Genomic DNA, 13,679 nt, shown 5'->3' with positions numbered 1-13,679 from the left:
TTCAAGAAATTGAAAGAGGCACTCATTACTGCTCCAGTCTTGAAATCACCAGATTGGGAGAAGATATTCCATGTGCATATAGATGCTTCGGCATATGCAATAGGATGCATTCTGGCTCAGCCAGAAGAAGGAAACATGGATTTTCCTATCTGTTACGCCAGTCGACAGCTCAACAATGCAGAGAAGAATTACACCACAACAGAGCGAGAGGGATTAGGAATGATATATGCTGTGAAGAAATTTCGGCATTATCTTCTAGCCAACAAGTTTGTGTTTTTTACGGATCACCAAGCCTTGCTCTACCTAGTGAATAAACCATGCAATACCGGGAGAATAGTGAGATGGTTCATTATCTTACTGGAATTCGACTTCACGGTAGTAGTAAAGAAAGGAAAAACACATCTTAGAGCTGATCATCTTTCGCGATTGACGAATGGAGAAGACCCTATAGGAGTAGATGACGACATGCCAGACGCGTACTTGTTCAACATAGAAATGATACCGAAGTGGTCTCAAAATGTCGTTAGCCTATTAACCTATGGAGAAGAGTTTGATAGAAGAGAATACAACCAGAAACATATTGCTATTCAGCAATCCAAGAATCTTCAATTGGTTGCAGGAAGGTTGTATCAATTGGGAAATGATCATGTTTTACGACTATGCATCAATCCTGAGGAATATAATATATATCTGCGCGAAGCACATGTTCAGGAATGTGCATTTCATTGTTCAAGAAGGAACACATATAGGAATTTGTTACAATTGGGAGTCTATTGGCCAGGAATGAAAGAAAGCGTACATGAATATGTCACTGTATGTATTGTATGTTCATCAAAACCGCCAGCAAGTATTCGACATTATATCAGATAATGATCGCTCCGGAATGGAGTCAGTATATTTTGAATATCTCACAAATAGAACTTTCCCAGAAGGAACGTCAAAAGCTCGTCAGAAATCTGTAGAGACAGAAGCTAGAGATTACGCTTTAATAGGAGATCAACTCTATAAGAGAGGTAAAGACAACCAGCTTAGGATTTGCGCATCAGAGTCTGAGTATGTGATAATCCTGGAGCAAGCTCATGGAGGAGTAGGTGGAGGCCATTTCTCAGGTGATAAGACAACAAAACTTGTGTTAGCCGCAGGAATATGGTGGCCAACATTACATATGGACGCTGAGGAATACGTTAAATGGTGTGATGACTGTCAGCGGACCAAAGTACCACTTAAAAGAGATGATATGCCGCTTAGACCAATGATGGGGGCAAGAGCTTTTGCAAAATGGGGGATTGATTATGTCGGACCCATTTCACCTCCTGCATATAAGACTCATTCACAATACATCGTTGTGGCGACAGACTATCTAACAAAGTGGGTCGAAGCAAAGGCAACTCAAAAAGCAGATGCCAGGACCACGGCACAATTTCTATATGAATACGTCTTTGTACGATATGGATTGCCAATAGAAATTGTGAGTGATCGAGGCACACATTTTATAAATGAAGTGATAGAGATCCTTCTAGATGAATTCATGGTAATCCATAGGAAATCAGCCCCGTATCATCCACAAGCAAACGGACAAGCTGAAGCAACAAACAAAACCATATGCACGGTCCTTACGAAGATTGTATCTGAGTCGAGAACTGACTAGGACCAGAAGTGGCATTCAACATATAGGGTAGCATATAAAACATCAATAGGAACGACCCCATATAACATGGTTTTTGGGCTAAATGCTATCTTACCAATAGAATTCTTGATTTCAACCTTAAGGGTGGCTAAGGATCTAGAGTGGACAGGGCACGAGCTTTCTGATAGAATAGATGACCTGGAAAAGCTAGACGAGCTTCGCCTAAAAGCAGTAGCTTCTATCTACGCTCAAAAAAGGCGACAAAAGGAATTTTTTGATAAGCATGTGCGGACTAAAGAGTTTAAGGTTGGAGACTATGTCCTACTTTACACTCTGAAACAGCATGCTAAGAAGCTTAAAAAGCGAGGGATGGGACCTTTGGTGATTAAAGATCTATCACCAAGTGGATCCGTCAAGCTTGCTACATTAGACGGAGAAGAAATGCCCGATTGGATTAGTGGATGCAGAGTGAAAAAGTATCTTTTGCCGCTAACCCAAGACATGCTTCTCAAAATACATCAAGAAAAGCTGCGTGTCCAGAAAAAGAAAAAGATTGTGGAGGAAGCGCAAGCCGAGGCGAAGGAAAGAATGGAGAAAAGAAGACTGCTGAGTCAGAAACAGCGCAATGAAGGAGCAATACAAATAAACGCAGTCAGTATAACAGAAATGGATAATGACAAAGAAGAACCCATCATTGAATGCAAAGTAGGAACCAACCAAATCAAAGCCAGAGCACTATTGGATTCAGGAGCTCAAACTAACCTACTTTCACTCAGTTTGTATAGACAATTGACAAATGCCACTAAATTACAAACTGCCAAGCAAGAGTTAAAGAGTTACTCTGAGAATTCAATCAAAACTGTCGGATGCACAGTTTTACATATACAGATTAACCAGTATGTGTATCCTCATATGTTTTACGTGGTTGAAGACCAAGCTACACAACATCCATTATTGCTAGGACAACCATGGCAGAAGCAATACAATGCAATGATTGGCTGGAGTTCTTAATCAGTGCTTATCAAATGCGAAGGTGAAAGTCAATCAGTTAAGTTCACCAAAGGAGCAGTGCCAACTCCAAAGGAAGAATCCAAGAACAAAGGTAAACAACAACCAGAGAAAAACAAGAAGCAATGGCAACCAAAATTTTCTATACAACTGGATTGCTCTTCGACGAGGAACTCTCAACATTGGATAAGGAAGACAAGCAATAATATAACAGCTCAACCTTGGGAAAAAATAGAGTCAAAGTTGGTATGGAGACCAAAAAAGGTTGTGCCAGAGAACACAAAGGTGGAAAACAGCGTCTTCAATACCAGACAACAGAGTGATTCCAGACAATCAAGGACAGTGAAACAGATCTGGATTCCAAAGAAGTTCATGACGGCACAAATCTATAGCAAGCAAATTTGGATCCCAAGGATTTGTAAAGAGGAACTCCCTTCAGTACAATCCACGGAAACTCCTAGGTATTTCAAGGCGAGGAAATCAACACAAAGAACAAAGCAGGTTTATGTCGCAAAGAGTTTGTGGCAAGCACAAGCGAAGCGGAAGCAAATTTGGATTGTGAAAAAGAACAACAAGGTAAATAAGAATCCATCTACTGATTCTACTACCGAAGTGCCAAAACTAACCCAAAACCCGACCACCAATCCTTCAATCAAACAAAGAGCAGCTTTATTGGAAAGACTGTTGTATCATCGCTCTACAATTGCATTGGGAACTTATGACCCAAACAACTAGAATGCTTCGCCCACAGACACTTCATAGTCGTCCGGGAGGACTCAGACTAGGAGGGGGGGAGGTATACAGGTATACAGGAGCTACAAAGCAGCTACAAGCGACAAAAACAAAGAAAAACAAAAAATTATATTACAAGGGCAGTGTCTTACATGATTTTGCAATTTTTATGTTTGATTGCGGATATTGATAATATTTATGCCCTTATATACCTTGTTTTGCAACAAGAAGAGATCAAATGATGAATGTGGGTCTCTAGACGTGTAAATATCACTAAATAAGAGTGTTTTTGGAGCTAAAAAGTGGAAAAAAGTAGTAACCCAAGTCCAGAAATCACAAATAAGTGTATATTCATATACACAGGGTTACCAGCTATTTATTGTGTATGTTTGGAATTTTTTGGCTTCAATTTGCTCTTTTCCTTTATTTTTTATGATTTTCTTAATAAAAGTAAAATAAAAATAAAAAAAAGCAGGTGAAATGAGATCGGAAAAAAGAAAAGAATAGACAGTGATGGTCCTAATGACAAGGGCAACCCATGGTTAAAATTGGGTACAATTCTGAAAAAGTTGCGGAAAGTCCTAAACGGCAGAATTTTGGCAAGTGGACGGAATTCTAAGAAAATAGGTCAAACGGAGTCCGATTTGGGAAATTTCCGATCCTAAAGCGCATCTCACAACGAGATAGGAGCACATGACAAATTTGGTGGCAAGTGAACCGGGAAGTCCGAAGTTAAGTATTTTTCACATCACTTTCAAGCTCATTCACACTATTACCCTCTTGGAGAAGAGCAGAGAGCCACAGGAGCACAGATCTTCTACGACTTCCACGAGAGCTCAGAGGACACCAGACATGAGAGGTAGACTCGTTGCCATAATCTTTTGATGCTTATTATTAACTTTTGTCACGAAAACTGATCAAAACCAAGAAACAAGAGCAGACGGAGAATGGGGTAGAATGCTAGGTAGTGGCACAACCGCCTAACCAAACCTTGCAAGAACTTATAGGTGGGTTACCCTAGTATAGAAGATGGGTTTCTAACACTCAAAGCTCGAGAAAGAACGACTGGAAAAACCCTAGTTCAACAGAGCCTGCAAGAGGCAAACAGGAAAAAGTTGTCGAAACAACACGAAACTTCACAGGAAGTTCAACCACATCAAGGACAATGCTGATCGGAAAAGTAGATCGGAACAACCGATTTGGCTGCGGACACACAAAGCGTCATTTTGGCATAACGGTTGAAATTGACGACCGAATGAAATGAAACTTCACAAGCAGCTTCAAGTAACTATCGATGACTTATGTTTGCAAGCAAAACCCAAAAGAAAGCTGATTCACTTACCGATGGTGAAAAAGACGCTTTCGAGCAACCAAAGGGAGAAAGATGGAGAACGGGGAGCCAAAGTCAAGTTCAACCAAATAGATGGCTTCACAACATATCCAATGAGCTGGAAATGCAACTCTCGAGAAGAAAAGTTGAAGAAATTCAACTCCAAGGCAAAAAGACGACTTCGGAGACTGAAATGCCTATAAGGGGGATTTTTAGCTAAACTGATGACTTTTTAAGTTGAAAACTAGTTAGCAGGGCTTAGGGCACTAGCACAAAGGATTCTTTGCACAAAAAGACCAACATTTCAAGAAAAGACATCATACGCGTATGATGTCTCACAGCATGAATTTCACATCCATTTCAACATTTGAGTGCATAGCCTCATTCCACATGTTAATCACATCCTATGAACCAAGTATCATGAGAATTGGAGTTAGAAAACCCAAGGAAAACCAAAAAGACGCAAAGTAGGCCATAAAATTGATTTTTGGTCCTAATTTTGTCAAAATAACTCCAAACTCATTGAAACTTTGTAGGATTGTTGTTAAACACATCTACAAGCTATCTGGAACCAAAAAGCACCATTTTGACACAAAAGACATCATACGCGTATGATGTCTATTTGCACTTACAGAGCCAAAACTGCTCATTTGTCATCATACATCCATTATATATATCTAATACATGCTACATATGAAATTTGGAACCATTTGGTCAAGAGGATCGCCCCATTAGCCCAATTGAAGGAAAATCCTTCACCTAAAGCCAATTTTTGGCCCAAATCCAACATACTCAAGTCCAAACCAAGATTTGAGTAGGAACAGTCCTTCACTAGTACATGGGGAATCCACAGAACCAATCCCATGCAAAATTGATGAAAAAGACATCATACGCGTATGATGTCTCCAGAGCCATTTTTAGCCCAAAATCTATCCAAACTTCATAAATCCACTGAATAAGCCTATCTAAAGCCAAATCCAAGCTTATAGAGAAATTTGGTCCAAAAATACACTAAAAAACATCATACGCGTATGATGTCTCACTATGTGATTTTTGCACCTCAGGGCTTCAACCACCAAACAGAAGTGATCTACATGCCATTTGAAAATGAACCACCAAGTTTTATCCAATTTGGATCATAAAATCCAATTCCCTTTCAAAAAATTTCCAAGAGCCGGAACTGGACTAAATTGGCCACAACTTGACCAAATGGGATCCAAACTCAAATCCAAGCATATGATAATCATGTATACACTATCAGCTACAAGCACAACCAATATGAAGTCATTTTGACACAAAAGACATCATACGCGTATGATGTCTCCAGCATGATTTTGAGCCCACTTTGCATATTTTTTCACCTACCTTGCATCCTTAGGCCCTGAATAGCTCATGTTTCAATTTTCAAGTCATTTGGATAGTTAAAAGCTTCATTTCGGCTTTCAGTACTAAAAAGACGCTAACTTCTGAAATTGGAGTTACAGGATCCATGGATTCCAGCAAGTCATCGGCAACAAAGAGAAAAAGACCGACAATCAAAGATGCTATTGTAGAAGCGGAACCATTTGACATTCCAGCAGAAACCCTCAAGCCAACCAAAACCTGGGTGGAGGAAGCAGTATTGGAGAAAGAGGGAATAAAGATCTACCAGGGGACTTTCAGAGATCCTCAAGGGCAAGCGGTGGATGTACCGATGATCCCACAGGAATTGGTAGATTATAGCAGGTCAGAAGACATCAGCAGGTACCTGGAAAGGGCAGACTTGCACAGTTTCTTCACCTCGAGACCATCAGGTGTGGATACAAGAAGAGTGTACGAGTTGGCAACATCCATTCAGAAGGATGGAAAAGCCACATTGACAGCCATGGATGGAGAGAAGGTAGAAGTACAGATCACTCCACAGCTAATTGCAGACGCATTGAAGCTGCACAACAAAGGGAGCTCGGTCAGGAAAAGAAGGGAGGCCATAGAGGTCTATGGGCCCAAGAAACAGAATGCGACCTATGGAGATATGAAGAACCCAAGAGCGGCAACCCTTTGCCGACTGTACAACCAATTTCTTCATGTTTGCAGTAAAAGACCGCAAAAGTATACAACACCACCCCATGCCATTGCGACCACCATCACATGGGCATTAAAGAGCAATATGCCAAAAGAGGTGAATTACGCTCAACACATCCACGAGCAAGTAATTGCCATGCACAACGAGAAGCCAAAATACATAGGAGGAGCGGAAGTTCTGACAAGAATAGCTTATGAAGCTATTGGAGCTAGAGATCAGTGGCCAAAGGCTCCCTCCCAGAATGAGTGGCTTAGAGAAGCCGACGAGGAGGAAGAACAGCCCGAAGTATCCAAGAGGGCATCCACAAGAGCACGCCGGAAACTAGAAGTAGTTTCAGAACCTGAAGAGGATGTGGACGAGCCACTTAAGAAGAAAGTAAAGAAGAAGGTTGCTCCCAAGCAAACCAAAAGTCAGAAAGCGGCAAGAATGGAAAGATTAGTGGAGCAGTTTAGAGCGGAAAGAGCTCTAAAGGGTGACTTTGAAGAAAAGTGGGTGCCAAACCCCACTAAAGTCGGAACTAGCTCGGCCAGGCCACATATTGATCAATACGATCAATATATTAAATCTTATGAGGAGTCAGAGGCTATTTTGGAGCAGCAACCTGTCGAGCCATACACTGAAGAGGAGGTACAGCAATTAAAAGCTGAGCTGAAAAAAGACGACAAGGGGAAAAGGAAAGTAGATGGGTCTACTAAGCCTCAAGAGAAAGATGGGCAAGCCGACAAAGGGAAAGCCAAGGAAGCTGAGGAAAAACATCCCTCTATGACTGATGTACCAAGCCCGAAGAAGACGGAAAAAATTGTGGAAGAGACCACAGTAGAGGTGGACACAGATGTTTTGGAAAAGCCATAAGCTGAGACCAAAGAAAAGAAGATAGATCCAGTTCAGCAAAAGAGAAATGATTATGAGGATCTGGTAGAGATAGGATACACCGAAGAAGAGGCCCTTGAGGCAGTTTATGGGATCACCCTACAAAAACAAGATGAACGGAGAGGGACGGAGAAAAAGACAAAGTGTAAAAAAGAAAGTGAAGAGAAACTGGACGAACCGAAAATACTAGAAGAGCCAAAGCCAGTGGAGGTGGTGGCGGAAAGAGCTTTAGAGTTGACAGATGATGATGAAAAAGACATGCACATGGTGCATGAACTGCTCAGCAAGATAAAAGAAAGGTCCAAGGCAAAGGAAGTAGAGATTGAGACAGCCAAACAAAGGGAAGCGGAGTTGCAGAGAAATTTAGAGAATGCTATGACTGAATCTGAAAGTTATAAAGCATCACTCTATGACGCGGAAAACGAGAGAGACGGCTTGATACTCCAACTAGCCGAGGCTTCAAGAGAAGTAACAAGTGCACAGGAAGCAAGGGAGCGGATAGAGGATGAGTTGGAGGCGGCTAAGGATGAGCTCATTGAGCTAAGGGAAAGAGTCGATCTCCAAGAAAGAACAATCACTAGACTCAAGTCTACCCCCAGAGCTAGCAGAGCAGGAACCGAACAAGAGGGAGCTATCGTACCAATTTTGGAAGACCAGGTCCGAAGCTTACAAAGAGAGCTAAGATTAGAGCAAGTGCAAAGGTTGCACATTGCGGAGAGATCATTGGCCGCAGAGGAGAGGCTCACATTAGAAAATCAAACACTACGGACAGAGAATGAGGCCCTCCGCAAACAGCTCCAAGATCTACAAGAGCAACAAAGAAGAGAGAGAGAGACACCACAAGAAGAATCAGGTGGAGTAGCCATAGAGCTACCAGAAACTGGAGAGGCAACCACAATTGAAGATCCAGCCCCAGCTCAAGAGGTGGCCTCGACTTCAAGAATCTCTGAAGAAGAAGAACAAAGGCTCCATGACCAAATAGAAAAGTCAGCAGAGGAGAGTGCCAAGGCGGAAATGGAATGGGAGAGGAGACTCCTAATCTCCATTAGACTTCAGGGACTAGACACAAAAGTGCTCCATGAACAGTGGATGCAACCCAGCCTGCCTTTCCCTTTGATGAAATTTGAAGTGCTAAAGACGAAAAAGAGACTAGAAGGGGAGCAGTATGTCGCTCTTTACGAAGGGGACATCACAAAGGAGGAACAATCAAAGAAGATAGTAGATTCACAACCTAGATGGAGGAAAGGTTGGTTGAACAAATACCCAGCCTACCTCATCTACTTGGTGGAGGCACCAAAGGAGATCCGGGAGGATGCAACCTTCTGCCCGGTGCCAAGAGTCAGAAACTGGAAAGAGCATGGTAGGATTGCAGAAAAGAAGCCAAATTGGCTTAATTATCCCAGGATTCCAGGACCAAAGGCAGGAGAGAGAATAGGTAAAGCCTACATGGTGAAAACCCTAACGGGCACCATCAAGCTCTTTACTGGCTCTCCTGACCTTTCATGTCAGATGCTCAAGAAAATCTGCAGGACTCTCTTAGCTTGCATTGAAGTGTTCGCGCCAGATAAAGCCACGACCTCGAGTCTACTATCGACGGCTGACACAGTGTCTGATATGATGTACGATCTTTCATTGCAGCCTTCTCCAAAAGTGTTACACCTCCTATACCAAAGGATTATGTTTTTGCCTAGCTTCCACATGCAAACATTCGAAGAAGCTTTCTACACCGGCTTTTTCACCCACGAAAGCAAAATATTCGGCCCAACCTTGACCATCGGCAACCTACGATACGAATCACATTTGCAGATACTCAAAACGACAGGACTTTTTTGACCAAACATAAAAGTCATGTCAGGGACGACATGAACGCAGAGGGGAGGGAGTGTTGAGCCAGAAGAGGATCACACCCACATTTTTGCTCACACTCATCATTTTGTAACCATTGATTGTAATAAATGTCTTTCCGACATTAATTTTGATTTGAGCCATTCATTAAGTAACGGGACTCACTTGAGTTTCCAGCTTGTAATCCCGAAGTAATTTCACTTGCTGATGTAATTAGTTAGAGATGTTCTCACCTCCAAGGCTGAGGTATATAAGCCAAAGTTTTTGTAACCTAGGGAGGAAGATTATTAATCAAAGTGAGTTTTTGAGCGCCGTGACTGTGTCAGAGAGAGAGAGAGAGAGAGAGAGAATCTTATCTACTTGCTACGCGAGCTACGGAGCCGCCATTGGAGAAGCAACACCGCCATTGTGTTAGCAACGGCGAGCGCTACACACAGATACCAAGAGTGCGCGCTATCGGCTTCTATGTGTGATAAGTTCCTACGAGCTTCTGTGTGAGTTTTCTTCCAACTCGTGTGTTGGAATTGAGCGTGCAGTATATCTATAGAACCACAACGAGTAGAGCTACACATTAGTACCATCGGGGTCAAGTTTTGGTCACCTGTATATTTCGGCCTGTCTTCATACGCGTTTACCGCACGGAGTGGTTATAGGTTGATTTTGCAGTTCAAGTCTTTAGGGTGTTGTTCTTACCTAGTGTATAGACTTCCCCTTGAGTTTGAGATCGATTCAATGATTCTAGATCCTGTTTCGTATAGCATTCGTTCGTAATATGGATTTCAGTCACTTGCGTATTTTAGAACTTAGATTTGATTTCCTTAGTAGTGATTGTTATTAGAAGGTCGAGTAGGTGATTTGACACCCACCTAGTTGTTTCCATGTGCCTGCAGGTCAAGCTCTGTCCTCGTCTGACAAATTCTGTTGTTGGTTGAGTTATCGCTATTTAGCTTCCGCTAGCGGCATAACCGCCTTAACAGAGAGTACACACGATATACGTGGTTCACCCAATGTGGGCTACGTCCACGGGAACGCAACCACTCAATGGCTTTAAAACTTCAAAAGAAGAAGTAGTTTACAAAGGGATTAAACCCTTGATAGAGCTCCCTCCTTGCTTCACTCTCACCACCTCACACTCACCTTGTTGCATCAACTTCACACTATGAAATGTGTGTAGAAATGGCCTCCTTTTATAGGCCAAAAGGGCTGCCCTCTCTTATGAGAGACAGCCATGTGTAGCCACCCTTGTGCGAATAAGTCCAAATCGGACCCTCCAATCCGCCCATGTGTGGCCGCCCTTGAGAAGACAAGTCCACTTTTGAATTCGGCCACCGGCCACCGGCCATTGAATTCGGCCACCGGCCAAGGGCCATTGACTTCCAACCACCGGCCACCGGCCATTGACTTCCGGCCACCGGCCATCGGCCATTGACTACCGGCCACCGGCCAACCGATCGGTTGTTTTCCGACCACTTTTCGACCGCCGTCCGGCCATAATATTCTGGCGAAAAAGAATATTCCGGCGAAAAAATGTCTCGGGGGCCTCCGCCCCCAAGGCCTCTAAAGTTGCCCCTGATTTTTGTCCGTGAAAATTTTGGTTTCCGGTGAGTGATTTTCCTTCACGCACAATGGCTTCTCCTCATAATGGGGGCCTTACAAATGTGCGCTTTTACCACAAAAAATTACAAGGGTAAATCAGGCTCCATACTTAACAATCTCCCACTTGGAGACTGATCTCCAAACCAAACCTGTGACTGCTTTCCATTCTGGCTTCTTATCCTTGAATGCCGATTGAAGATGAGCAAAATCTCAACTTCTCCTTGTTGACCACCTTTGTAAACATGTCTACAGGATTTTCACTTGTATGCACCTTTCCTAGCTTGAGTTGTCCCTCTTCCAAAAGAGTGCGTATGAAGTGATATCTCACCTCAATGTGCTTTGTCCTTGAATGAAAGGTTGAGTTCTTCGCAAGATGGATAGCGCTTTGGCTATCACTGTACAAGACACAATTGTCTTGTTTGAATCCAAGCTCTTCTAAGAATCTGTGAAGCCACAGAATTTCTTTGCTTGCCTCCGTCATTGCTACATACTCTGCTTCCGTGGTAGAAAGTGAAACCACTTTCTGCAGCTTTGAAGCCCAGCTTATTGCTGTGCCTCCAACCATGAACACATAGCCAGTAGTGCTCCTTCGAGTATCTTTGTCACCTGCCATATCTGCACCAGCATACCCTTCTAGAAAAATATCAATTCCTCCAAAATACAAAGCATTTGTTGTTGTCCCTTTTAGATACCTAAGTATCCACTTCACAGCTTGCCAATGCTCTTTACCTGGGTTTTCCATGAACCTACTCACAACTCCCACTGCATGTGCAATGTCTGGCCTTGTCCAGACCATAGCATATGGAACTTTAGACATATAGGCTATCTCCTCTTGTGTCTTCGGACACATATCCTTCGTTAGTTTAAAATGACCAGCCAAAGGTGTAGAAACTGGTTTTGCATTTTGCATTGCAAACCTTTCTAGTACCTTCTTGATGTAATCTTCTTGAGATAGCTTTATTGTCTTCTTCGTCCTGTCCCTTGATATTTTCATACCAAGTATCCTCTTTGCAGCACCTAAATCTTTCATTGAAAAAGATTTGGACAGCTCCTCTTTTAGGTCTTTGATGTCCTGCATGTTAGCACTTGCAATCAACATGTCATCAACATACAACATTAGGATGATGAATTTCCCATCTCCCAAATTCTTTGTGTAGACGCACTGATCCGAGTTGCATCTTGTGAATCCATGATCCAACATCTATCGATCAAACTTCAAGTACCATTGTCTTTATGCTTGCTTTAAACCATACAAGCTCTTCTTTAATCTGCAAACCATTTTCTCCTTACCTTTTACTTCATACCCCTTTGGTTGAAGCATGTAGATTTCCTCCTCTAAGTCACCGTGAGGAAATGCCGTATTTACATCCATTTGCTCGAGATTTAGATCATGAACAGCCACAAGGCTTAAGACAAACCTAATTGAGTTCATTTTTACAACAGGAGAAAATATTTCATTGAAGTCAATACCTTTCTTTTGAGAAAAACCTTTTACCACAAGCCTAGACTTGTACCTTTTCTTCCCACCTTCTTCTTCCTCTTGTACACCCATTTGTTTTGAAGTGCCCGCTTACCTTTACCAAATCCCATGTTTGGTTGCGATGTAGTGAGTCCATCTCCACTTGCATGCTCTTCGTCCATTGTTCTTTGGATTCATGTTGCATAGCTTATTCGTATGATTCCGGCTCTCCAGAATCTGAGATCAAGAGATGGTTGAAGGAAAGAACAAACCTTTCTGGAGGTCTACTTGCTCTTGTAGATCTTTGGGGAATAGGTTGAGGCTCCTCATTTGGTTGACGTTGTTGCACATCGTCACCGTTTGCAGTCCTTGAGTCTTCACCGTCCTCAAGCTCCATGTACTCATCACCTGTTTCTTTTGTTTGTTTTCTTTCCAAGTAATCTTTGTACATATTTTGTTCGTTAAAAATTACATCCCTACTCCTTAAGATTTTACCATCTTCAGGATTCCATAGGCGATACCCAAAGTCTCCTTCTCCATAGCCAATGAAGAAACACTTTTTGGACTTTGCATCTAGCTTTGATCTTAGGCTTCTATCTATGTGCATGAAAGCCTCACATCCAAACACTTTGAGAAATGCATAATTCACCGGTTTACCTGTCCATGCCTCTTCTGGAACTCCCCCATCAAATGCCGTTGAGGGTGACCGATTGATTAAGTACACAGACGTACTTACAGCTTCCGCCCAAAGCTCAAGCGGTAGGCCTGCATGTAGCCGCATGCTTCGTGCTTGTTCCATGATTGTCCTGTTCATCCTTTCCGAAATCCCATTTTGTTGAGGTGTCCTTGGGGTTGTCCTTTGCCTCCGAATTCCATTGCTAGCACAAAAGCTTTCAAAAGCTTGGCTGCAATATTCGCCTCCATTGTCGGATCTGAGGCATTTAACCTTGGTACCTGTTTCATTTTTCACAAAGGCTTTCCACCTTTGAAATATGGAAAATACATCGGATTTATTCTTCATGACATAAACCCATGTTTTTCTACTCGCATCGTTTATGAATGTTACATAGTACAATGAGCCACCAAGTGATGGTGTACTTGCAGGACCCCAAACATCAGAATGAACCAGCTCAAGTTTTTTATTTTTTCT

This window comes from Adiantum capillus-veneris, chromosome 22 (assembly GCF_014529385.1).
Source record: "Adiantum capillus-veneris isolate H3 chromosome 22, ASM1452938v2, whole genome shotgun sequence".
Taxonomy (NCBI): domain Eukaryota; kingdom Viridiplantae; phylum Streptophyta; class Polypodiopsida; order Polypodiales; family Pteridaceae; genus Adiantum; species Adiantum capillus-veneris.
The sequence above is the reverse complement of the archived record's forward strand: the minus strand, read 5'-3'. Positions refer to the sequence as shown.